The sequence below is a fragment of the Chelonia mydas genome, chromosome 27, assembly GCF_015237465.2.
Source record: "Chelonia mydas isolate rCheMyd1 chromosome 27, rCheMyd1.pri.v2, whole genome shotgun sequence".
Classification (NCBI taxonomy): Eukaryota; Metazoa; Chordata; order Testudines; family Cheloniidae; genus Chelonia; species Chelonia mydas.
In genome coordinates, this window is record NC_057860.1 from 10320744 (window position 1) to 10346572 (window position 25829).

Sequence of the window (25829 nt, forward strand, 5' to 3'; positions counted from 1 at the left end):
TGTCTCTTTAGATTGTGGATCCTCTAGCAAGGCTGGCTTACATCTGAACAACCTGCAGCCTGTTGGGGAGGAAGGGATACTGGTTGGAGCCGTTAGGTGCTACCTGAATAATTATTAACCACACTGATTGCATTTGCACCAGTTTTAAATGCACGTGGACTTCAGCGAAGTTATCTTGATGGACACCAGGATTACTTGTGAGCAGAATTTGGCCCTTGTTGCTTGAAATGCTGCCGTTTGCAATCAAAAGTGTATGATTCTGGCTTAGTCTTTACTCGGGGGGGAGGGGGAGGCATGATGCATTTATACTGAGATAGCTAACTTGAGTCTGTTTTCTCATGTAAAATCCTAGTGGAGTCCAGCCATAGGTGGTTTTTTGTCTTGATGCAGATAGCAGGGGACCTGTAGCCCTGTGAGTGCCAGGATATTGGAGAGACAAGGTGGGTGAGGTGATACTTTTATTGGACCAACTTCTGTTGGTGAGGGGGCAGATTAGGGTTTTGTGGGGCCCCTGGGCCAGAGCAACTGGGGGACCCTCCCCACCCCTTCCACCTGCAGATCCCCCTAATCCTGCCAGAAAATGGGGTCAGGGCACAGGGGCTTAGCCCATGCCGCGCCCCTGCCCAGCAGGCAGAGTGGGACCAGTCCCCGATGCCCTGACCCCGCTCCCCGACCAGACTGCTGGGTGGGTGGAGCAGGGCTGGTCCCCATGCCCTGACCCCACTCCCCGCAGGAGTGCTGGGCCAGCCCTCACACCATGACCCTGCTTCTGGGCTGGAGTGCCTGGCAGGCAGAGTTGTTCAGAGCACAAGGGTGCCCATTTTTCCCATGGCCCCCAAATTGGCTGGGGCCCCTGAGCATGGGCCCCGTTGGCCCACTGCCTAATCTGCCCCTGGTTGGTGAAAGAGACAAGCTTTTGAGCTACACAGAGCTCTTCTTCTGGTCTGGAAAAGGGACTCAGAGTGTCACAGGTAAATCCAAGGTGGAACAGATTGTTAAGCATAATACCTCTGCAAAGGTAAGACAAAGGAAGGTTAGTGGGTTACAACCCATGCGTTACTTGCCCACAGCAGCGTGTGATTTCGAGGATTGTCTCTTTTGGCCAGCATTCCCCTGGTGACTGGGCTGCAAAATGTCCCTGGTTATGTAGTCTAGGAAATAAACCATGTTTATTTTGCAACCCAGTCACCTAGGAACATACTCCGGTGGCTACCTCCTCCCGCCACTCTCACCACCGCGGCTACCTGTCCATTGGGCATGTCTCGAGCTGGAAATCCCACCTGGTTTACACTGTAGGAGAGGGGTCGGAGGTACTGATCCTCTTCAATATAGTTCAAACAGACGTGGTGGACTTCATGCGGAAATTACCGGCCGAGGTTCTTTTTGCGGGAGATCAGACGAGATGATCCTAATGGTTCCTCTTGGCCTTAAAACCTCTGAAGGAACTGATGCACTTCTAACTGTAGGCAGCGATGGCCAGACGCTATGGGGATTGATGCCTTATGAAGGATGGTCTAACTGGTGCCCTCTTGTGGGACAAATCCAGAAGGACCTCAGGAAGGGGTCATTTCCATTTCACGTGCCTGTGAAAAGTCGGAGTGTGAGTAGCAGGAGGGGCTAGCTGCTTGGGGTCTTGGATGGGATTGTACTCAAAATGGCTAATTCATTTCCACACACACACACACACACACACACACACACACACACACACACACACACACACACACACACACACACACACCCGCTGCTGCAGCTGTGCAGTTATCTTGTGGTGCATTACCTCGATGCGCTCCCAGAGGTATGGCTACCGGACATGGAAATTACACCTCCAACTCTAATGTAGCCATAGCCCTAGTCAATGGCTTTTGGCCCTATTGGGGCAGCTTCACTGCAACCAGCATGGCGAGGAATGTAGCAACTCAGGACAGTCAGATAAAGAGATACAGAGAGCTGAAAATGACGTCCGTTGATGCTGAGTTGGAACATCCAGTATTCGGGCTTCAGTGGACCACTTGTTATAAAACACCCTTCCCCCCATGAACCCTGTGCCCGGTTAGCCAGGATGCACGCAAAAAACAATATATGTAAAATCAAAGGTCAGGGCCCAGTGTAATAAACCAGCACAGGGCTTCCATTCTCTAGGCAGGAGGAAGCAGCCTTTCATAAACTGCTGTTTAAACAAGAGTCCACTTGTTCTAATTAATGTCAGCCTGTCACTATTATTATTAGTTAGGGAGTTTTAACTGCTTTGCCAGAATTTGTTCTTTGAAGCACAGTGTCTTACAGCTGATTGCAGCTTTTTTGTACAAGGGGTTACCTCCTCTCCACAAATATTGCAAGGGTCAAAAGCGTGCTGTCTTCTGTCAGGATTGTCCTGTTTGCTGGACGGTGGAGAATGAATGTTACCCGTGTTTATGCTTGGGCTTTGCTTCCTGTTAGTTTGTCAGTGGCCACAGAGAGGAAGCGTTGTCTGATGGTTAGGATAGGGATTCCTGGCTTCTGTTCCTGACTTGGTGCACAAGTCTCCCTATGTCTGTGACTCAGTTTCCTCCATGTCTCATATGGGGATCTGGAGAGGAGGGAGTTGGTAGTATTGTATCCCAGTTCCACACAAAATATGGCCTATGTCTGCCAAAATGATAGGCAGTAAAAATTAACAGTTGGTGCTTTTGTTTTGTTTACCTAGTAAATAATTAACTTGTGGAACTCATTGCTATAAGATACTGTTGAGGTCAAACACTTAACAGGACTGACAGTTATCCAGAACGTGGCAGTATGCAGAACCAAACATGCACCTAGATGTAGGCTCCTGCAGTTTCTGCAGCAATTTTAAGCTTTCGATGCCAAAAAATAACTCTAGTCCTTGTGGTGGAAGAGGAAACCTTCTAAGCGTGGCCTGGATGCAGAGCTGCCTGCCTGAGTCTTCAGACAGAAGGACCAGGTTGAGGGGAGTTGTGAATTTTCCCCACCCTGCTCAATGGGGTGTTAATTCTGAAAGCTGCAGATGTCAGTTTCAGCACAGGAAATGAGAATATAAAATCTTCATGGCAGACACTGTCGTCTTGTGTTTGGCACCAAGCAACACACAGACCCTGAGCCTGATTGAGGTATTTGGGTGCTTCTCCAATGCAAATAATAATAGGAACATGGGGATTGCCACGCTGTCTGATGGTCCATCAGCTTAGTCCAGTAACTTGTCTCTACAAGTTTCAGAGTAACAGCCGTGTTAGTCTGTATTCGCAGAAAGAAAAGGAGTACTTGTGGCACCTTAGAGACTAACCAATTTATTTGAGCATAAGCTTTCGTGAGCTACAGCTCACTTCATCCGATGAAGTGAGCTGTAGCTCACGAAAGCTTATGCTCAAATAAATTGGTTAGTCTCTAAGGTGCCACAAGTACTCCTTTTCTTTTTGTCTCTACAAGTGATCCATACCAGCTGCTTTCGAGAAAAGTGCAAGAAACCCCATAAAAGGCAATGATGGAATAACTTGCCTGGAGTACAGATTTCTTTCTCACCCTCCTCACGGATTGGCTTATGACTTGAAGCATAAAGGTTTACAATCCTTATTACTCTTTTAGCCTGTCTGTTGCAGCTGCAGATGTTCACGCAATCCATGTAAATGTCAAACCCATATCTGAGCTCAGGTTCGTCCCTGCCGCAACTCCTGTGACCTCAGTGGAGTTAACTGGGGATGGATGGGACCCTTGGATTGGAAGACGATCCTTTTAATCAGAAGCCACCATTGTAGCTGGCTGGCTTGCTAGGCCCTGTCTCCACTGCCATGGAAATATCAAACATTGCCTTTTAAATATGAAACTCGGAGAGAACCCGCTTGAGGACACGTCCTATATTGGGCGCAGGGGGGGACGCTTCCTTCCTCCCCCTTTTGTTTTTAAGATCCCACTCTGATTGCACCCCTTCTTCATCTCTGTTGTTTAAAATGAACCTCAACAGGAAGTAAACTGGCCAGGCACAGTTGTGAAAGACAGAGCGAGAGGTATTTACGACCTGACAGAAAGATAAAGATAAAGATGAATCTGAAGCTGCTGTGGCTGTTAGCAAAGGGAGGAGGAAATGTTTATGGCCCCATCTGCTGGCGTTTCAATAGGATGGAACCAGCTTTATGGCATAGCCTCCACTGTGACTTCCTTCCCTTTGGGGGCTGATATCTTATTTCAAGATGTTCTCACGGGACTCAGCGGTCTGCCCCCTTTGTCCGGGGACTAGGACAGGAAGGAAGAAAGGGGGGGTTGTGGTGTTGGGATAGCTGGGCTGGATGTGGGCACTATTTACATTTACAGCCCGGGATGTAGAACAGGCTGCCTTTGAGATTATAGCGCCGGCCCAGAAAAACTGGGTTATTTTTCTACTAGTTTCTTAGCCTCCGAACCTGTTCTGGAATCTATTTGTGTTAGAATCCACAAGCCACACGGGCATTTCCCTGTACGGCCCAGAGCGAGTGAGACGGCTCCATCTCTAAGGAAACTGGCTTGTAGTTTCTCGTCTTCCTCCAGACCGATGGGTGCTCTCCTGTTCTGACCTGTAACGTGTGAAATCTACACATTCACCCAATTAACACAAATTGAGGCTCATACTAATCCGAATGATATCCTGGATAATCTGGGATGTTGAGGGTGTTTTTATGTATTCTATTTGTGATCATATTAGAAATATTTACCACAATTTTTTACTAGTTTTACTATGTACACAGTCAAGGCTTAATGGGAAAGGATGGACATTTGTGTTCCTAAATCACCTAGGCACTCTTGATCAGCCCACTTAGAGAGTTTATTTCCATGCTGCATCAAGGACCAGAGGAGCCTCTGTCTCTCTTTGCTTCTAAACGTATTTTGTTTTTTTTATTGACCAGTGGTATTTGATGCTCCAGATAAGGGGAATTGCACCTTGGATGGAACTGCTTCCTTTTTACACACCCTTCTTTCTCTCTGGGGGCTTCCCCCATAATAGACTCCGTGAATTTGGCTGAATGAGGCTCATCCCACTGTTAGATTCTCTATTAACAGACAAGATTATGAGAACACAAGAGTATTCGTGTCTTTCGTTCAAGGATATCAAAGCCGTGCGCTGTTTTTATGGTTGGGGAAGCTGAGGGAGCAGAGAGAGGTAAAAATGGGGTTTTTTTTCTCCAAGGTCAGCGGCCGAGCTGGGTTTAGAACCCGGCGTTCTGACTTCTCCAACCACCAGAACGCTGGCCAATAGTCTAGTGAGTTGAGTTTCCCTTGCACAATGACTTTAGAGTTATGAGATGCAGATCCCAAAGCACAACAGGGCAGAAAACTTAGCCCACCGATCCCTTCCTTTTCAAGGGCAGTTATCACCGATCCGGGGGCACTGAATTGAAGCCTGTTAAACGTCACCCCAAACTATTGGCCTTTTGTTGGTGTCTTCTGCAGAAACCCTTTGAAAACTGTTCTCCAAGAAGATCACACATCCCCACCCCTGTCTCTTTGCTGAGCCTTTGCAATGGACTTGACTGCAGCTTCCACAAACATTTACTCAGTAATATTATTAGGTGCCAAAGAGACGCAGAGCAGCATGACAATCCCAGGGAGAAACAATTACAACACACCTGTGACTTCCTCCCCCCCAGTAACCATGGTGATAATCTTTTATATTGCAGGGTTACTCGGCAGCTCTTCAAAGAGCTTTGGGGCTGCATCACCAAGGGCCCAGTCCTGCCAGGTGCTGAGCACCCTCAGTTCGCCGGGCAGCTGGCGGGAACAGAGCCCCGTATGGTTTTCAACCATATAACCTCCCACCCTGTGGTCTCAGCAAATCGTGTGTGTGTGTGTGTGTGTGTGTGTAGCCCTCCCTTGAAGTGGTTAACTCAGCTGTGAAGCCTTCTATCAGCCGTAATAGCTTCAAGGTGGGGAATAAAAAATGGAGAGTGTTTAAATTGTTAATGGGTTTCATGTTCTTGTCACTGTTGAGGGTTTGTTCCCTTTTATAAACTCATAGTTTTTGGTTGACATTGCTTTTATGTGAGCCATCAGCCGGTTGGTGATGGTGTTCCTGTGTTAGACCATTACTGCCGGATTGTATTTGCAGTAAAGAAAGAGAATGGAGGCTGTAAATCTACAGCCGGAGATTTAGCGGCCTGTTACCCTGCAGTTTAGGCCCGTGTGCTCAGGAAGTCCGTTCTCCTCCGGCAGAATTACACCCCTCAGAACATTCCTTCTCAGGCACTGATCGAGGATGTTCATTGCCTGGGCCACTTTGAGGCACTTAATACAGCTAATTCAGTTAAAGGAGCCTGGAGGACTGAAGGAGATGGGCCTCTTTTACAGCGGGAAGCCAAACGCCTAGCAGGTTAGCTGCCATCTGCTGTTTTATTCCTAGGTTCTCTGTCTGCTAAGTTTTAGAAGTGGAGGGGGCTGAAATCCTAGAGGAGAAGAATCCAGAGACCAGCGCACCTGCAGGCACAGGGGCCAAGTGGTGTAAATCTAGAGTGACGCTATTGACGTCAAGGAGTTACTCCACATTTGCGCCGATGGAACTGAGAAGATTAGAATCTGGATCGCAGGTCTTAATGATCCCTTGGGCAATTCTTTAACTGAAGGACATTAACCCCGATAGCGTGGAGCAGCGTACCAGAGAAGGCCAAAGGACACAACCCTCCCATGCGGTGGTTGTGGATGCTGCTTGTTCTGGGTGCTCCTGGGATATAGGCACACTCTGGAAGGGGCAGACGGGTCAATAACAAAGAGCAAACTGGATAGGCCAGGCCCAAAAGGTCCTGCCCTAAGGGGGAAATAGGAGCTGTCTAGTCACAGCATTAAGGGTCATTCCGTTGACAGGAGAGCAGGTAAACCTCCCGTGATGTACGACCTGGCCAATCTCGTTCCTTACCGGATAATCCGCGCTGGATGATTTTAGAACAGATTGTGTCCTGGTGTGTGTCAGTTACACATCCTCAGTGGCTTAATGGGCAGCCCGGAGCTGGGACCCAAGAACTCCTGAGTTGTAACCGTGGCTTTGCAATCTTACTTGCTTCACCTCTATTCCCATCTGGAAGGGGGATGTGACGATCTTCATTGGGTTACCGCGAGTTATAATTGAATACGTGGGGCCAAATTCTGATCTCTGTTACCCATAGGCAGACTTAATCTGGATTTACACTCACACACGTGGGATTAGAATCTGGCCTGTTAAATGCCGTCCTATAATAGTGCTCAGTGTTGTAAGGAGAGGGCAGAATCAGGTCTGGTGTGCAGGCTGGTGAAGTGGGCGTCCCAAAACCTTTTCCTTTTTTCCCCCCAGAGACGAGCGGGATGCTCAGTACAGAACAGTCCCTGCTCTCCCTTCTAGCACATCTGGGTCTGCGTCCCCCTCTCTCTCTGTGTCACCAATGTGCATGATTAACTCCGCACAGCCCCCGAACCTGTGGGCTCCCATTAAGGGCATCAGATGATCTCTTCGTGAGCTGTCAGTCCAAAATGAGCCTAAAGTCTGGCGCTTAAAAGATCTAATTTTCATAATCACCCTCTCCCCCCTCACCCTCCCGCCCCCACCCATCCACACGCACAGAAGGGCACGTTGTCAGGGGACTCGTTGCTCCGTTTGCCTAAAGATGCATCAGGGTTCATCCAGGGGTCAGGCCCGGATTCTGCTTCCTGTTTAGCAAGCATGGTGTTGCAGCCTGGTCTGTCGGACCAGAGCTCATGCGTTGTCAGGGATGCGGCTGGCAGAGAATCGGTGGTTAAGTAACCCCTTCATGCTGCCCTATTGCACGAAGTGGCTTTTAGGGAAGGAGTCCCCTATGGGTTGAAATATCTCAACAAAGCCAGGGTGGCCAGGGCCACGAACGCTACTTCATTGTGGTACGGGTCTTGGGTGATGCTACGGCAGTGTTGCAAAAGTATGAGTCGGCCCTCCCCCAAAATCATGAGATGGGCTTAAAAATAATAAAGACGAAGTTCTTTTTGTTTGCCCTCCTGCCCTTGCCTTTTGGGTTTGTGCCGTCGAGTTTTTTCTCCTCAGGCACAAGGGCTGGAAACTTTGTTTTAAAATGAAAGCTGAGATTGCCCCATACTCCTGGGACTCCAGGAGCTGGGGCTTTAAGAAAAGCAACAACTATTGCGAGACGTGTGGTGAAGTCATGAGGGTTTGCAGCACTGCTCTGGAATTACTGGTAGATGCTTGTTCAGCGCTGGTTTCAGGGTGATTCTGGGCATTGCTTCCCCACCAGAGGGATTTGTCATGTCACTAACAGCCCTTAAGTCTGATAATGGGGCCAGTTAAAGTAAGAGATGCTTATAGATAGGGCCCTACCAAATTAATGGCCATGAAAAACACGTCACGGACAGTGAAATCTGGTCTCCCCCATGAAATCTTGTCTTTTGTGTACATTTACACTATACAAAAGAGATTTAATGGGGGAGACCAGCATTTTTAAAATTGGAGGTCCCGACCCAAAAGGAGTTGGGGGGGGTCGCAAAGTTATTGTAGTGGGGATATGGTATTGCCACCCTTACTTCTGCTGGCCAAGGGCCCAGCTCTGAAGGCAGCGCCGAAGTAATGGTGACAATACCACGACACCCCCCACCCTACAATAACCTTGTGACACCCCAGCCCCCACCCACTTTTGGGTCAGGACCCCTACAGTTACAACACTGTGAAATTTCAGGTTTAAATATCTGAAATCACGAAATTTACAATTTTTAGAATCCTATGACCGTGAAATTGACTGAAATGGATTGTGAATTTGGTAGGGCCCTACTTACAGATTTCAACCCTCCCATACTAGGATGGTCTGCACTCCAAGGTTTGGGTCATTTGTACTACACCTGCAGTCGTTTCGGTGGACTCACAGGTGATCATTGGGGGTAGTGTAGGTAGCATGTTATGCCCGCTGCAGACAGAGCAATCCTAGCTCCTGCTCCCCGAAGAGCTGCCCACAAACGCTAGGAGAGGTAGGTGGTATATCTTATACGCTTAGAGCCCTGCAGGCGTTAGGCATATCTCCTACAAGCAGAGGTCCCTGAACCCGCTAAGATTTAAATTCCTTGTCTAAGCCCAAGCTGAGTGTATTTCCAATGCTGGCAGTCAGTCATGGTCTGCCCCCCGAGTGTGGGCGAGGCAGGGAAAGGTCCAGCAGACAGAACCAGAGTGTTTATTTCCGACATTTACTGCTCTTTATTTTATTTGTATCGTTAAGTGAAGGCCGAGGACGTTCCACAAACCTCAGCTTTCTCCCCGAAGTCCGTTGTTTACAGAGACTGTGTCAGTCCCTGGGGCGCTCTCTCCCATAAAACCTGATCGTATATTTCAGGGTATAAGCCTCAGAAGTCAGCTCTGGAACGCTGTCTCCAAAACAATGGCTGCCCTTGTTTACCCTCCATTCTTTGTTTGTTTTTGCTCTGGTTTATCTTTCTGCTCTGGTTTTTATTTTCCTTACGATGCTTGACTTTTACAGTGACGCACTCCTTATCCCTCTAATGAGGCAGGAAGTCCTAGGAGGCTGTTACTGGACCCTGAATACCTTTCTCAGAACCCACGAAAGCTTTTAAATACTGCCCAGATGTTGCCAGCGCTAAAAATTCTTCTGATTTCTGAGGCTATAGTCTGGTTTGCGTTGTGCTAGCGATTGGTCCGTCAGTGGAGTTGCTCCTGTTTTACCCTGAGATCAGAGCTGTCATTTAATGCATTAATTATACTCCCATTCAATATTACCGATGGCCAGAATTGACTAATGCTACCCGCTCCCCCCTCCCCCGCCGCCCCAGCTCCATGTTCATGTTATCCATAACTGTTATTTAGTAATGCTGGGTTTTTTTCCCCTCTGCTCTTTGCATTATTGTCACCGATAGGTTCCGTGCTGCTGGTTTTCCGTTGTTTTTTTGTTGGGGGGATTTGCCTTTATTGATTGTCTCTGCTGATGCCACAAAAAGATCTGAGATCTCTGTATGGACTGACAGCCTGTCTTCCCTCAACAGAAGAGTCATCCAGCATTATAATACAGTAACTGCAAAAAGACACCTCCCCCCCCACCCTGTTTCATTCTTATTCTTTCTCTTTTTTCTTAATTCACTGTCTAGTGAGTTTCTGATTGACTCAAAGACCAATTAAAGTAAAATTTAATGGGAGAATAGATTACCTCCCTGAGGTTTCCCTGCCATCCATCACTTTTTTATAGCAGGAGCTGTGTAGAAGCTCATAACTTCATGCTGTGAATGTGATAATAAAGAGGGCACGGAGAGGATTCCGATTTACTGCCGGGCTGATGTGCACCAGGATGGGATTTACTGCCCCCGGTCCCTTCCCCTTTTTATTCAGGGGGAGGTCACCGGATTGGCACCGGCTCGGAGACGCTGAAGGATGGGATGTCAGGTTGCGATCTTTTCTCTTCGTGGCGGGAGAAGAAGGGGGGAAAGGTTGCATGTAAATGCAATTTGTCCAGAGTCCGGGGGTGCACAATATTCCTCTTTGTGCTCAAGAGGCTGCTGTTGCCCCAGGTCATGCTTGTGTAAAACCCCCACTCCTTGTGCAGAAATTTCGGGGTGAACCCCACGTTTGGCAGCTTCTGAATCACCCATGACACTTCCCCCCCCCCCCCTCCATCCCCCACTCCCAGTGATTGTTTGCTGAATTAGCTGAGGTTAGTTGTCCAGCCTGCCCTTTTCAGGGCGTCATTAACATCTCCAAGCAGCTCGTTTGCAGAAAATGAGACTTTGGAGTCAGGAGATTGCAAGGAAATGCCAGGAGCATACATCTGTGTTTATTAATATATAATATATTGTGTGTGCGTGTATTCCGAGTCTGGCCCTTTAAAACTCCTCCTGTTTCCCTTTTTATTTCCCAGGATCTCAGTGTGGTTCAGTGGAATTCACCCTGTAAGAGCAGAGGGATTTTAAAGGGCCGGGACCATAAATCAGCTTAAAATGTTTCTGCCATGGGTGTGATTTTTTTTTTTTTTTCCTGATTGTGGGTGTTGACCCTGTTGAGAATCTTTTTCTTGGGACTCTGTTTGTCAAGCCTCCTGCAGTGTTACGGGAAAGATGACAGGCTGAGGCAACCGTTGGGGGGCCATGGACTGTTTAAGGCCAACTGAGGTCTGAGCTGTGGGCACTGTTGAATTGTTAGTGTTCACCCATCACGATTTGCCCACAGTTGCCACCCAGGAGCATGGGAAATCCTACACTTGGATCCTTCCTGAAGCTTAGGGAGATGCTAGGATGTCCCCTCCTAATCCAGTAACGCCCTACGAGAAAGCGGGTAAATGTTGGCTTCTCGGTGGCAACCACTGTGTTCTTGATTCACCTCCGCAGTGCTCCCAGCTCTGAGTCTGCCTTTCCATGCAGGAGTAAAAAGGAAAAAAACAAAACAAAAGCGCTGAGCGTCGTTAGAATAGCGCCAAGTGATGGCAAGAAGACCCTGCATGGGAAGGCGCGCCCCCATGAGTACCACAACGGCAATTTATCAGGTCCGAGCTATGCCGCCCCCAGGGAGGGAGATAACAGCCAGACTGGCTCAAACCTGAGGCCCCTCTGGCCCAGTGTTCTGTCTCTGATGGTGGCCAGGAGCAGATGCTTCAGAGGAAGCCCGGCAGTAGGCGGAAAATCACCCCATACTCAAGTGTCCTCCTGATCACTAATAGTTGGAGAGCTCGAACGTGGTGAAGGGTAGGGTAGCTACAGGCTGTATCATGGAGCTTTATTGGCTGCATTCAGCTCATGGACCATACTTTATCATTATTTCTATTACAGCAGTCCCCTGAGGGCTCCAGCTGAAACCAGGACCCCACTGTGCTAGGCCCTGTACAAACACATTGGGACAGGATCCTGTGTACGTCGGTGTGCACATCAGGGGCAAGGAAATAAAGGCACAGAGAGGGGAAGTGACTTGCCCCGGGTCCCGCAGCAGAGCTGGGACTAGAACCCAGGCCTCCTGACTCCCAGGCCAGTGCCCTTTCCATTGGACCGTGCTGCCTCTCGGCCTTTGACCACTCTCGGTCCTATGGGTTGCATAGGGGATGCGTTTGCCTTAGATGAGGGGCCAAAAAGAGTGGGAGGGTTATGAAAAGCTGCGTTTCCCCTTGAGTGGTTTGTAAGGAGCCGGGGGCTCCAGGAAAAGATGCATCTCCACTCGTGAGTTTCAGAGAAAAGGTCTGTGTATGAAATGGCGATGAACGGAAGAAGGGAAGAGAATTTATCTGGAATTAATAGAAACTATTTGTTGGATTTTTCTAGGCTGAAGATCTGGAGTTAATCATTATTCCAAGAAACCCTGAATGATGTTTCTTGCGGCTTTCCTACACAGATAGTGTCCCGGTGGGAGCACTCCTCGCGGTATTTTGTCAGGCACCATCAGCAGTATTGAGCCAACCCGAGCACCCTATTATTAATCCCTTTCTCCTGATGACATGACGGCAATCGATGGCTGAACAAGCTATTGAAACTGCAGCAATCAGCTGGACTCCCGTTAATCCAATGGGGTGCAGACTTGGGGCCGGGTAGCAGGACAGGGAGCTTAAGGACCTCTGTACTGGTTTATCTCTGGGACTTGATGCACATGATATTGAGCGTTGCTATGCACAACGTGATGCGTAGGAGGGACAGTGTCCTGCAAAGTGGGAGAGTTGCAGACGGTTATAAGGCGCGTTTGCAGCACTGATTGTGTTGTCCTCATTAACGGTGCATAGGCTTCGATGCGTTTTGTTACCCCACCGGCAGAGAAGGGGAGTTTGCGTATATGTGCGGGTACAGGGAAGCTCCCTGTGGATACAGACCCGTAGAAGCAGGTGTGCATATGTTGCAAGGCTCGTGCATGCCAGGATACATTCCCTGACTGCGGATGTGCGTGTGCCAAAGTGCCTTCTGCCGCTGCAGGGACGCATGTGTGCCTGCACTTATAGATGGGAGGTTGTGCAAAAAAAAAAAAAAAATAGCCACCTGCCGGTGAATTGTTTTATTCTTAACTTTGGGATTTCAGACCCTTGTACAAGTAGAACCAGCTTTTATCCCCAGGGCTAAAAATTCATGCACATCCTCTCCTGTCAACAAGCTGGCTGTGTGGACACTCTGCTGCTCAGCTTCGTCCTCGCCCCCAGGTGCGGTCGCTGAGGTCTCCAGAAGATCTGAACGGATGAGAAGTCCACCCAGCAGCATTGACAGAGGGGGAGAGCAATGAGAACTGTCATTGCAAAAGCGTTTCTTAGTCAGTTCAGAACTGTCCTGCTTTACATAGAGACCTGTATGCAGGCTGCTTCCCTGCATGTGCATCAAGGCCTGGATGGACCTGGGATGTATTTGGTCTCCCTTGGTCACAGCAGTTCAGTCCCCGTTGGTCTGTTTGGGTCCAGACTTCGGCTGAGGCCACCAGCAAATGGGGGCAGTTGCGGCAGTGGTATTGGTGGAGTGGATGTAGAGTGAAAAGGAGTACTTGTGGCACCTTAGAGACTAACCACGAAAGCTTATGCTCAAATAAATTGGTTAGTCTCTAAGGTGCCACAAGTCCTCCTTTTCTTTTTGTGAATACAGACCAACACGGCCGCTACTCTGAAACCTGGATGTAGAGTGAAATTTGTCACCCATAATGCCGAGGGGCAGTACAAAGCGTGTGCCTCACTTAAGCCCTCTAGTGGTTTAGGGTATTTGGGAAGTCCCATGTGAGCACTTAAGTGGTACATAGGCTTTGAGCTGGCCCCTTGCATACAATGAATTTCACCTACTGTACTAAGATGATGAACTAAGACCTACCAAAGTCACTTCACTTACCAGAGGCCACTGAACGGACTCAGCTTGTAAAGACTTTGTCTAGGACTGGCTCGGAACCAGTGACCTGGAGGTGAAAACCTGTCCTAGTCCCACTCTGAGCTATCCCGTTCTTTCTTCTTGGACTGGCATGTACTTGCCTGACGAAGAAAGGTTTATCACCCTGAGACACCTTTAAAGGGGCTTGACTTTCAGAAAGCGTTGAGCACCTGGGCTCTGAAAATCAAGGTGGGCACCCAAAACTTAGTCACCTTTGAAAATTTGGGGCATACATGAAACAGAAGGTACTCCACGTTGACAGGTGGTGAACAGTTCCGTCCCGTGGTGGTGGTGAAGTTGGAAACACGTCCAGGAGGGCCCTTCACATTTGGAATTGCTTGGTGACCTCTTGATCCCTGTTCTATGTAATTTGCACACATACCAAAAGAAGTAATAAGCATTTAGGCATTTAAAAACGTTGTTCGAACATTAGTGCATTGAACTTCACCTGCCTGCTGTGAGGTTGGGCTGGTATCATTCCTCCCCTTATCAGGCTGGGAAACTGAGGCCCAAAGAGGTGATGGGATTTGCCATGGCTGCTGAGAGGGGTCAGGGGAAGGGGGATGGGTTTAGAACTCAGAGGTTTGTGGTTCACGAGCTCCATCCATAGGCATCGACTCCGTGGGTGCTCCGGGGCTGGAGCACCCATGGGGAAAAATTAGTAGGTGCTCTGCACCCACCGGCAGCCAAGCTCCCCTCCCACCCCACGCTCCACCTTCCTCCCCTGAGCTCATGCATCCCTGCTCCTTTGCCTACCTCCCAGTGCGTCCCTCCTTGCCGCCGCCAAACAGCTGTTTGGCGGTTTGCTGGGAGGGAGGGGGAGGAGCAGGAAAGTGGCTTGCTCAGGGGAGAAGGCTGGGAAGAAGCGGGGCCAGGGCAGGGATTTGGGGAAGGAGTCGGAATAGGGGCAGGGAGGGGGCGGAGTTGGGGCAGCGACTTTGGGGAAGGGGTTGGAATGGGAGCAGGGCAGGGGCGGAGGGCGGTCGAGCACCCACCGGCGGGAGCAGAAGTCGGTGCCTATGTCTCCATCTCCCCACACGTAACAATAAACCTTCTGTGCCTGAGCGGGGCATGAGGTTGACGCTATTCTAGAGGCAGGTGTGCATTTCACGACTGTCTTCTCGGTTTGGTTTTGCCCCGGCGCCTTGCACAATGGTTCATGATGGGTGCTTCTAGGCACTACCATAGTACTTTTACCTGCCGCAATTCATAGACACCCTCACGCACACCCGGCCCCCTTCCCTAGCTAAAATCTGGGAAACACGCTCCCCATTGAGTAGCCTATCCGCGCACCCTACGTAAGGGGTGGGCACCAGCCCCTGCTCTCCCCAGCACCATCCTGGGTCAGAGCTGCCCGGTGAAGCAGTGCATTGTGGGGTTCAGAGGGAGGCTCCTGCACCGCTGCACACGCTCAGGCCCGGAGAGAGTTTACTGATCGGACTGGCCATTAAGGTGGGTCAGTGACGGATGGAGTGTGTTCCTTTGCCCTCGCCCTGAGTGTGCTTTGACACTCCCTGACCGGCAGCTGTTGTCCCGGCTGCCTTGTTAAGGGTGTCGCTCGGTGACTTCAGCAGTACATCAACCTGGATGATGCCTTGGAGTATTTGGACAGCTCGTGGTGTGATGAATTGTTGGGATTGATCTGTCTTCGTTCCTGCGTGCCCCCTGTCCTGTCCCTCCCAACCCTTAAACCACGGATCCCTTAAAGGTTCGCTCCTCCCGGGGTGTCCCATTTGAAGATCCCTGGCATGTAAAGTGTGATGTTGAGAAATCTGGGAGAGAGAGAAACACCCAACTGGAATTGGAGGAAAGCATGTAGAGCTCTTAACATGGCTAAGAGGCAGCCACGGAGATGGAGAGAATCTTACAGCCGCTGAAAACTAAGGTGGAGAAACTTTCCCTGCGGTTGCAGAGAGCTCTGGGTACCGAGGGCGCAGACTTGCTGGCTTCTGCATGTCCCAGGGCTCCCTGCAATGGCAGTGGGCAACACACAACAATCAATCAATCAATCGGATTCCCATCGACTCCTGCAGTCTAGGGAGAACAGCACACACAATTTGTTCCGTTACCTCCAAATTCCTTTCAGGTCTGTTATCACTGAACTTTATTCCCCTCCAGTAAATATCCCATTATGACAAAGCTCGTGTGTTACGGTAAATTATTTCCTTGCCAGTTATAGCCTTCTATTGGCATGTGTCTTCCTATCAAAGCCCCGATCCGAGGCCCACTACGCTAACTGGGCATCCCACGTGGGGACAAGGGATTTCCGGGGCAGCTGTGGGAATCTCCACTCCTGCCTGTGAGACTAGGAGTCGTGATTTGCCTCTTAGCAGGGCAAGTGGGGTTCTCAGAACGACAGAGTCCCCTTTGACCCTGTCCGTACTATAGTTAGAACCATCTGCGCTGAAAAAGGCCCTGAAATGCTCATCTGCCAGTTACGTTTATAGATCAGTCCAGTGGCGCAGTCCATAGAATTGAATAGAGGTGTACGTACCCCTCTATCGGATGGTGCAAAAAACTCTCATAGGAAGGACATCGTCCTCTATTAAATTCTATAGGCTTTTAGAGTAATTTCCGTTGAACCCTATTGAAAATTTAGAGAGCCCCACTGGGTTCTCTCCAACTAAATTCTCTAGGGCTTTCCCGTAAGAGATTGGTTATGCACCCCAGTTTGTTCACTGACCGGCACTGATTCACCTGGTGCACCAGTGCTGGCTTGTCTCTCCTTGCCATGCTGCCTCGGGGCATTATGGGAAAATCTGGACAGTGCTCCCATCCTGCCTCAGCTGCTGGTGCCAGAGGCAAATGCTGTGTGTGTGTGGGGCGGGGGGGGTGCTTGATGCATTTTAGGCTGGCCAGGAAAGCAGGGTAAGTCTCTCACAGAGGCCTGTCAGGCTGTCCTGTCTGCACAGCGGCCCCATTGTGTTAGGACCCGATGGTTGTGCTCAGTGCCCTGCTCCAGTAATCCCCCCACGGTTAGGAGCCTTCTCGGGTTTGGACACAGCTTGCACGTGGACCCCTCTGGATTTAAAAACCTGGTTACAAACGGCAGTGAAGCAAGGCCCCTTGCTGGAGTTTGTCTCTGCCGCAGCAGGTTGTGGGGTTGGCTCGTGGCCTCGTTTGCACAGCTCTGAACTCTTCTCGGTGGCGTCTACTGATCCTTGCTGGGGCTGATGTCGGAGGCCCGTGGTGGGGCCAGCTGACCTTTCTCTCGTTCATTAAGGACCCTCTTAGTGCTCCGTAGGACTGACGCGAGACAGCCAGGAAAAGCAGCACCGAACGTTTATGGCCATGGAATGCAAACCTCATCCATAAGCATCCAAATGCTAATGCAGAATTGAAACAGCATTGAGATGATATTAGCCCACAAAAGCACCCCTCCTTCCGTCCGTCCCCCCCCCCAAAAAAGTTAAGACAAACTCTGTTCATGTCGCTCCTGCCTACATAGTATTCGTCTGCATGGCAAAGTTTTTAGGGACACCTCTAGTACCACGGCAGGCTGTCAGGACTTTGGGGCAGGGCCCACCAGGGCCAGTGGAGAGAGCAATTGGCTGGAACTCAAGAGACCGGACTCAGCAAAACTTTCCCCTCCCACTGTTTGTCCAGCTTGTCTGTTCAGACTGTAAGCTCTCTGCATTTGGACAGCCCCAAGCACACCGGCGGGGGGCCTGCTCAGTCGGGGCTTCCGTCACAGGCTTCCTCTGTGACATCAGGCAAGCAATTTACCCTCTCCAGGCCCCAATTCCTTCCTCTGTAAAATGGAGATACTGATGCCAACTTTCCTCGGAGCGACATAAAGTGCTTTGAGCTCCCGTGGGGGGGAAGGGTTGTGTGAGTGCAAATATACTTATCATTGCAACGTATTATTGATGTACTCCTTAAAACCGGCGGCTTGTTGTGGGTTTTTTTTTCCCGCCCTTGCTGCCAATCGTGGGGAGCATTCCTGACGAGGCTGAGCTGCGACAGTCTGCAAAAGTCACGTTGTCTTGTCTTTGATCGGCGGCCAGTGTGAGGAATTACATCACAGGCCAAGCTTTGTATTGTGCCCCAGTTACTGATAACTCTGCAGATGCTCTGACAGTGACTGCATGCAAATGGAACTCGGGTGGGGGGGGACTCAGATGTGGCTATGCTCACAGCAGGAAGGCGGGGTCCCTGTCCAGCAAAGTATTTCAATGCCATGAAGTGAGTGGGGACGGAAGTGATTTTTCTGAACCAAGGTCCAAGTTTCCTTGGCTCAGAACGTGTGTGTTCGATTCCCCCCACTCAGGATCACTTGCTCTGATTTTTGATCCAAAGGGAATTGAGGGTGGGAAATGCCCCCCCTCCAAAAAAAACAAAACAAAAAAAAAAACCCAAAACAAAAACTGGCTGTGTCATGGAAACAGCCTTAAACTATCGTATTTCAAGCATAACGCCATCATAAAAGTAACAGGATAATGATTTTTTTCAGTGCAGATATTAGAGAGCTGGATATTGATTGGTTGTTTCCCTTGTCGTTCTAACCTCTGATAGAACTGCATTTTTTGACAGAGAGTGCAATAAAATGTACAGTTTCCAATTTGAGAGCCCTATAAATGTCATCTCTGCATGCACGGTTACAAATTCTTCATGATGTTCCCTTTCTCTCCCCTCTGTATCGAGAGGCTCTTCCGAGATCAGAGCAGTGGTACAGTACGTCTCTTCCCGGAGAAGAAAGTTCACATGAACTGAAAATCCTTCACACCGTATTTATAGATAAAATGATGGCGTGTCTAAAACGATGGCCTGTCTCTCCTTGGGAGCTGCAGGGAGTTCTCTTGGCAGTGGGTATTTTAGAAAAAAAACTAGCCTATGGAATTATTTTATTATTTGAGCAGGGCTCAGATAAGAGCAACATAAATACATACAAATTATACATACACCAAATTATCAAGTTCCCCCACAAGGGACCAAATTTTGCAAAGAGCTCAGCTCAGCCCTATTGTAACACTCATGGTCAGTACCCAATGGACTGAGTTCTTCTGCAGATCTGACCCACTTACTCCGGTGTTCAGTGGGCTCTCGGCTCTTTTGAAAATCTGACCGTGGGCGTCACGACGGGGAGGCCGTGGGAGCTTGAGCTCTTTGGAAGATCTGGAATTGTGGATGCTAAGATCTTGCCAAGCACTGTAAAGAAATTTAGGAAGATGATAGTTCTTCCATGAAGGGCATGCAATTGAAATCACTAAGGGCTGGTCTACACTACAAAGTTAGGTGGTCTTAACCAGTGGTGAGCTGGAGCCGGTTCGCACCGGTTCACGCTAACCAGTTGTTAAATTTTGAAGCCGGTTTAGGATCAGTTGTTAAAGGGGTGGGCAAACTCCAGCCCGCAGGCCACATGCGGCCCACGGGACCGTCCTGTCTGTCCCTTCTGAGCTCTCGGCTGGGGAAGCTCCCCTGAGAATTTTTACTCACCTGACAGCACTCCAGGCCTTCAGCGGCACTCACTCGCTCCAGGCCTTCAGCGGCACTTCAGCGGCAGGTTCTTCAGTGCCGCCGAAGACCCGGAGCGACTGAAGGAACCGGTTCTTCAGCTTCTGGCAGCTCATCACTGGTCTAAACTACATGGCTTGGGGCTGTGAAAAATTTCACTCCCTGTGTGATGTAATTAAGCCAGTCTAAGCCCCCATGTAGTCATTGCTAGGTCGCCGGAAGATGCAGCATCTTCCTAAATGATTTGGATAACGGCCCAAAGAGTGCCCTTACAAAGTTTGTAGCTGGTTGCAAGCACTGTGGAGGACAGCATTAGAATTCAAAATGATCTTGACAAACTGGAGAAATGGTCTGAAATAAATAGGCAGACATTCAATAAGGTCCGAACCTGTAATAACTTTCCTGTCTCATCGACAAGCAACGTCTGCCCTTGAACATTGCAGCATTGTGACATGGCTGATTGGAAGCTCTTGGGGGCAGGGACCGTGTTTTTGTTCTGTGTTTGCCCAGCCCCTAGCACCAGGGGGTCCTGTCTGTGACTGGAGCTCCTAGTAAGCTACTGAACCATCAATGGAATAAATAATCACGTCCACTTGAAAACTAGCTTGAGGCCACCAAACTCATTGCACTTGTGACTAAAGAGAGGTGTGGGTCCAGGTCTCCAGAGGAAGGCAAGTTGCTGTGTTAACCCAACGTGCTGCTTGTAAAAATTAATCCGTTTTACATAAACGTCCTCCTTGACAAAAACCTGAAACCACCAGCTACATCCCCAAGGGGCACAATGACACAACGGCCCGCATAATCAGCGCAGTCACCCTTTGTGCGCTCAAGCTGTGACCTTCCCTTAGGTTTAATGCAAGCTTTTTATTTATCTCCAATAACTCTCCAATCAGTCAGCGCTCGCCAGGTTTTCTCTAACCTCAGATTATGGTCTCATAACCAGGTTTGGTGCCTTTAGTGGTCTCGTAGGTAGCTGGAGCTGTTAAGCCCGGTGGTTCGATTTGATGAGAGACATTTCAAGGGTCTTAGTATCTCTCCCCTTTTGCCTAAACATTTCAGCCCCGTCTACACTGGGACTGGGACCGCAGATGTCAGCTATGGGTCTGTCTTAGCTTCCCATCAGCCAGGCTTGACATTCAAGCTCGAGAGTGCACCGCGTTCAGAACGGGTTACAAAAGTGACCCTTTGTCATGTCCCCTGCGATGGGTGTTGCATTGGTTTGGCGTGGTCTTTTTCCAGTGCCCAGGCCATGATTAGCCACATATAATGAAGGCCTCCAGGTGAATATGAAATTCATAGGCAAGAGGGATGCCAGGAGATTGCTCTGAAGTTTGGGGAAGTCGCCTCAGTCTCGCCCACAAGTTCTGAACTCTGGAACGAGCCTGGATTTGTAGCTGGGGACCCACGATTCTGACTGATTAACCACATTTGCTGCCTTTTTATAATAAACTCCTGATTTAGCTGGTCCTGGATTTATCACTGCTGGTGGGTGACGGAAAGATAATAAGACGATGCTGCTTTTTTTTTTGTTTTTTGTTTTTGAGCAAGCATTCTTTCTACTGCCCTGTCACTTTCTTACATTTCTAGCGGTGGGATACAGCGAGCGCGATCAATATTTTATTTTATCTCTCTTTACCAATGATTTTTTTTTAAATCAGAGAATCCTTCTCTTTCCCTATTTCCCCCCCACCCCAACCTTTGGATAAATAATTGGGAGGGAAGCTGTGCTGCATTCAGCACCTTTTAGAAAAGTTTGCGGAGTTAAAGGCTGATGTCAGGGAAAGTAGTAGTCCGGGAGAAGGAAGGCCAGGCCTCTGCTCTGCTTTAGCATCCTGGTCCTGAGAGGAAATGAAAGCCGGAGAGTGGATGAGCGTTGGCTCGGGTTGACTCATAAGAACAGCCATACTGGGTCAGACCAAAGGTCCGTCTAGCTCAGTAGCCCGTCTTCCGACAGTGGCCAATGCCGGTTGCCCCAGAGGGAACGAACAGAACAGGTCATCATCAAGTGAGCCATCCCCCTCGCCCATTCCTAGCTTCCCAGGAAGCTGCTGCTATAGCTTGGTCACATGAAGTCTGAGTAGGGCACCAGACTGGGAATCTCCTAACTCCTACTCTGCTATGTAACCTCAGGCAAGTCATTTCCCTCTGAGTAAGATCTACACTGTAATAGAAGATCTGCCACTGACAAGGGCTGGGGCTGTAAAATTGCAGTGTCAATGTTCAGGGCTGGAGCCAGGACTTTGACACCCTTCCCCCTCGTGAGGTCTGAGGCTCCAGGCTCTGCCCTGAGCATGAAGGTCTACGCTAGTTTTTGCCCTGCAAGCCCAAGTCAACCGACCCAAGCGCTGAGATTTGGTGCAATGGGTTTTTTATCGTGGTGGAGACATACCCTCGATTTCCCCTCCCACCCGGACTGTGTTATAGGAGCTATAGGAGATGAGTCACCAAGTTTGGTTGTTTTTTTTTTAAGTGCCTTTCATGGTAAAATAAATCTTCATTTTTTTGGGTGACTAGAGATCTCTGGAGCTCAGGTCAAGCATGTACTTAGAAAGCTCCTGAGAACAGAATTTGTCCAAATGGTGTAAACCAGCCCGCCCACCTCAAACCTACTTAGCAATGCTGGAAATCCAAGCTGCATCCCAAATGTAGGGACCCGAGATGCTTAGCAGCCTGGGATCTCCGGGTTAAATAAGGTGACCAGATGTCCCGATTTTTATAGGGACAGTCCCGATATTTGGGGCTTTTTCTTATATAGGCATCTATTACCCCTCCATTCCCTGTCCTGATTTTTCACACTTTCTATCTAGTCACCCTAGGGATAAACAACATCCTTGGAAGCCAGAGTCGTGAGAGAAGTCTGTGTGGCTACAGTGTCGAGGGCGAGACCTATAGCTGGGGAGGGGACGTGAGATGCAGGCCGTGACAGGCTTGGGGAGAGCAGGGCAAAGCATTCGGTGGCAGCTGCCTGTGTCTCTGAGATTGCTACATGTGAAACCTACGAGAATGTCACCTCCTTCGGAACAGCAGCACAGAGCAATCAGCAAATGGATCTAATGATGCGGGCCGAAGGGGGCACGGGCAGCTTGGCACTGATTGGGGTGCATTTGCTAGGACTTTTATTGCTTCCCGTCTCTGTGCACCCCTGGGAGGAGTGTGAGCCTGGGCGGGGATACGCTCACATGTGTGCTTGGAAGGGGGATTGTGGGAAGGCGAGTTTCCCTGACCCCGCTGTCCATTTTACGCACTGCTGGGAAAGCAGGATAGGTCCTAAAATCAGAAGCAGGGCGGGGAGCGAGATTAGGTGGGGCTGAGCGCCAAGTATCTTAAATCCTGATCTTACGCTGCTTCCCTGTGGCCAACCTTTGGAACTGCACCTTCCCTCTGCAGTCCTCTCTGCCATTGCCAGAGGCTGGTTTGTTTGCAGGACACAGGCTTCCCTTGCTGTGCCGGACCGAGCAGGTACCCGCTGCCCCAGGTTGGCAGAGCCCCGATTTCAAAGCCGTTTGCGCTGTCCGCCTCGAGCCCCTGCTTCCCCATGCTCACTAGAGAGAGGTACTTCACCCCGTCCATCCATCTGTTGACCTTTGCTTGGCCCTTTATAAGTCAAAGCCAGATTTCCGTCTGAGAGCCCTTTCCTAGTGCCCATAAATAAGCCAGAGAAGCCAATGCAAGTGCTTGATTTTATTCATATGTGTTTTTAAAGACCTGAAACGCAGCCCCGGTGTCAGGATGGGAATTCATGCGATCTTTATGGCACAAACCTCTGTGTTTGTTTATTTTTGCCCCGTTCACCCAAATTTAACTCGAGTGCAGCTTGGAAACGACCAGGATTGTGTTATGCATGACGGCACTCCCCCAAACCTGGGGTCTGTCTCTCTCTCTCTCCCCCTCCCTCCAGATCATCAAAAAATCCTAATACTCTCTGCTGGCACATGCTTTCTCCGTCGAATGCACGCTACGATGCACACGCTAATTGCTCATGACCCCTTCTGCCAACCCACCCTGTTCGAGTATTTGGGGGGTGTTCTTTAATCTCCTCCCACACAGGGACACATGTCTGGTTTTCCCCCCACAGGTTTCCCTGATTGGAGACCTGTCAGGTGGAAATCAGGAGAGAGGCCCTGGTGGTGCACCTGCACGGCCCACCGGGGACCTGCAACCTAGGCAGGAACGTTCAAAGTAGTGTGTGGTGGGAGAAGATTGTCTGGTCACGTCACACCATGTGTCCCAGGAAGGTTGGGAGAGGGGGTTAGAAATAAATGGTTCCTTCTGTGTCATGTCTTGATAAAGAACTGTGATCGGTGTGGGGTAGGTGAAGGGGGCACCATATGAGCATGTCAGAGCCCACTGGGGCAAGTCTTTGTGTTTTGTGTTTGTACAGCGCCTAGCACAATGGGGTCCTGGGATCATCATCCATGTCTGGTGGAGGAAGAGGGAAACAGGTCATTTAGAGGCATGTTCCACACAAGATCTGTGAGCAGCAGTGGGTGGGTAGGTGCCACAGGGCTTCAGCTTCCAGGCAGCCTGTGAGCAGGGATGCTTGCTGGAGGGGAGGGGAGTGAAGCTGGCATCCCCGGGCATGTCTCAGTGACCCACTATCGCCTTCCTCCCCCACTCGCTCGCCTGGCGGCTGCAGGGTGAAAGCTGAAAGTTGAAGAGTCCAAAACCGTCAACCCCCGGCGCTCGGCCGGTGATGGGAAATGAAAATATTTGGATAAGCCGCGATACAGAGCTGCTGCTATTTACAAATCTTGATCCCGCAGCCGGCACATCAAAAGCTCTCCCTTTATACAGCGCGCTTGGCACTCCCGGCTCTGTTTTCAGGCTGTCAAGGGCATTATTTGATGTTCCTCTTCTGTTTGTTTACATTAATTAAGATGGTCAGATCCATCATTGTGATTTTCTCCCCCCAACCCGCACCTCCTGGTAAAAGCATTGTGGGGAGTGGAGCGCTGAAGGGGGGCGCGCCTGCCGCAGGTGTTAGGCTGCTCTTGTTCAGCTGGTGATAAAACACACATTTGTTCTCCGGGGGGTGTGGACAGAGTGACACTTTCTCGATTAAAAACCCGTTTCCCCCCCCTGCCCAAAGTGACGAATGACGTTCTTATCTGGAACAAGTCAAAGCAGTGGCCAAGTTTCATCCCCACTTGACATACGGGGTAGCGAAGACCGCGTGGCTGGCGCTGCATCCCGGCCAGGGTCCTGATTGGTGGCTGGGTCTTTCTGCTAGAACAATCGGCGAAATAAGAAACATTCTCAGCGTTGGGCCCGATTCTCCCTTGCCTTGCACCTCTGTGTAGTTGTTAGTGGCAGTGCAAAGTGGCTCTGGAACACTAGCATTTCCCACTCACTTTGCTGGGGTGCAAATAACACCAGGGACAAGGCAGTGGAGAAGAGGGCCCGGGTACTTGTCATTGTTAGGCTTCAGAGTTAATGCTGAAGGAGGCTCATTCATGCTTCTATCAAACCAGACTCGGTCACCCAAGCACTGTGTCAGGGTCTCGTTTGGAAGGTTTTCTCTGCAACTATAAGCACTGGAAAGCTTGTCTTTTAAATGGAAGCTTAAACACTGAGCCCAACAGAGAGATGCTGGGGCACTGTAATAGACTCGTAGACTTTAAGCTCAGAAGGGACCATTATGATCATCTAGTTCAACCTCCTGCACAACGCAGACCCCCAGAATCTCGCCCACTCACTCCTGTAACAAACCCCTAACCTATGTCTGAGCTACTGAAGTCCTCAAATCATGGTTTAAAGACTTCAAGGTGCAGAGAATATAATAATAACCGTAATACCTAGCTCTGATATAGGTGCGATGTTGTAGCCATGTTGGTCATAAGTTATTAGAGAGACAAGGTGGGTGAGGTAATATCGTTTACTGGACTAATTCTGTTGGTGAGAAAGACAAGCTTTTGAGCTTCCATGGAGCTCTTCTTCAAGTCTGCCAGCTCAGAGCAGCAGAAGTCTCCTGTTCCAGTCCACTTCCTGATCTTGTATTGCACTGGAGAACAGCTCTTGAGATGCTTGATGTTGGCACCGTCCACTCTCTGTATGACTGAGCATCCCCGTAGCAGTAGCACCTCCCGTTCCCTTATTTGCTAGTAGCCTCTTGCAATCGTTACTGGCTTTCCGTGTAAGTTCCTCAGAGCGTGGATCATGGGCCCCATACAGCTTGAAGGAAGAAGGGCAATCCATGGGTCTTTGGGATAATCAGTGGTGATGTAAACGGTGCTGTACATTGTTCATTGGCTCGGAAAGCTGGTGTAAGCCACACAAAGGGGTTACGTGCACCAGTTTGGCAACCGGTGGGCCTGATTCTCATTTTGCCGAGTTGACACCAGTCTCCTTCCATTGGCTCCGGCCTCACAGGACTGTGTGTGCAGCGCCTGGCACGATCGCGATCCTGGTCCTTGGCTGGAACTCCTAGGTGTTCTCACAATACAGCTAATAAATCATAACGCTCATCTGTTGTAAAAAGCCATAATTCCTATTGTTGGAGCTGCAGCCACCCTGAGCCCAGCCTGCGCTTTGCCCTGGATTGGGTGTCAGAAGTAACGGCAGTTCTCTGCAAATGCAGGATGTTGCTGAGCTGAGCTTAGAAA

General features: G+C 49.7%; 1 protein-coding gene across 1 annotated transcript in view; it reads left to right on the forward strand.

The window, feature by feature from the left end:
- SKAP1 (src kinase associated phosphoprotein 1) overlaps positions 1-25829 on the forward strand; it is a 229009-nt gene that overhangs the window by 132255 nt on the left and 70925 nt on the right. The gene's annotated exons all lie outside the window — the stretch shown is intronic.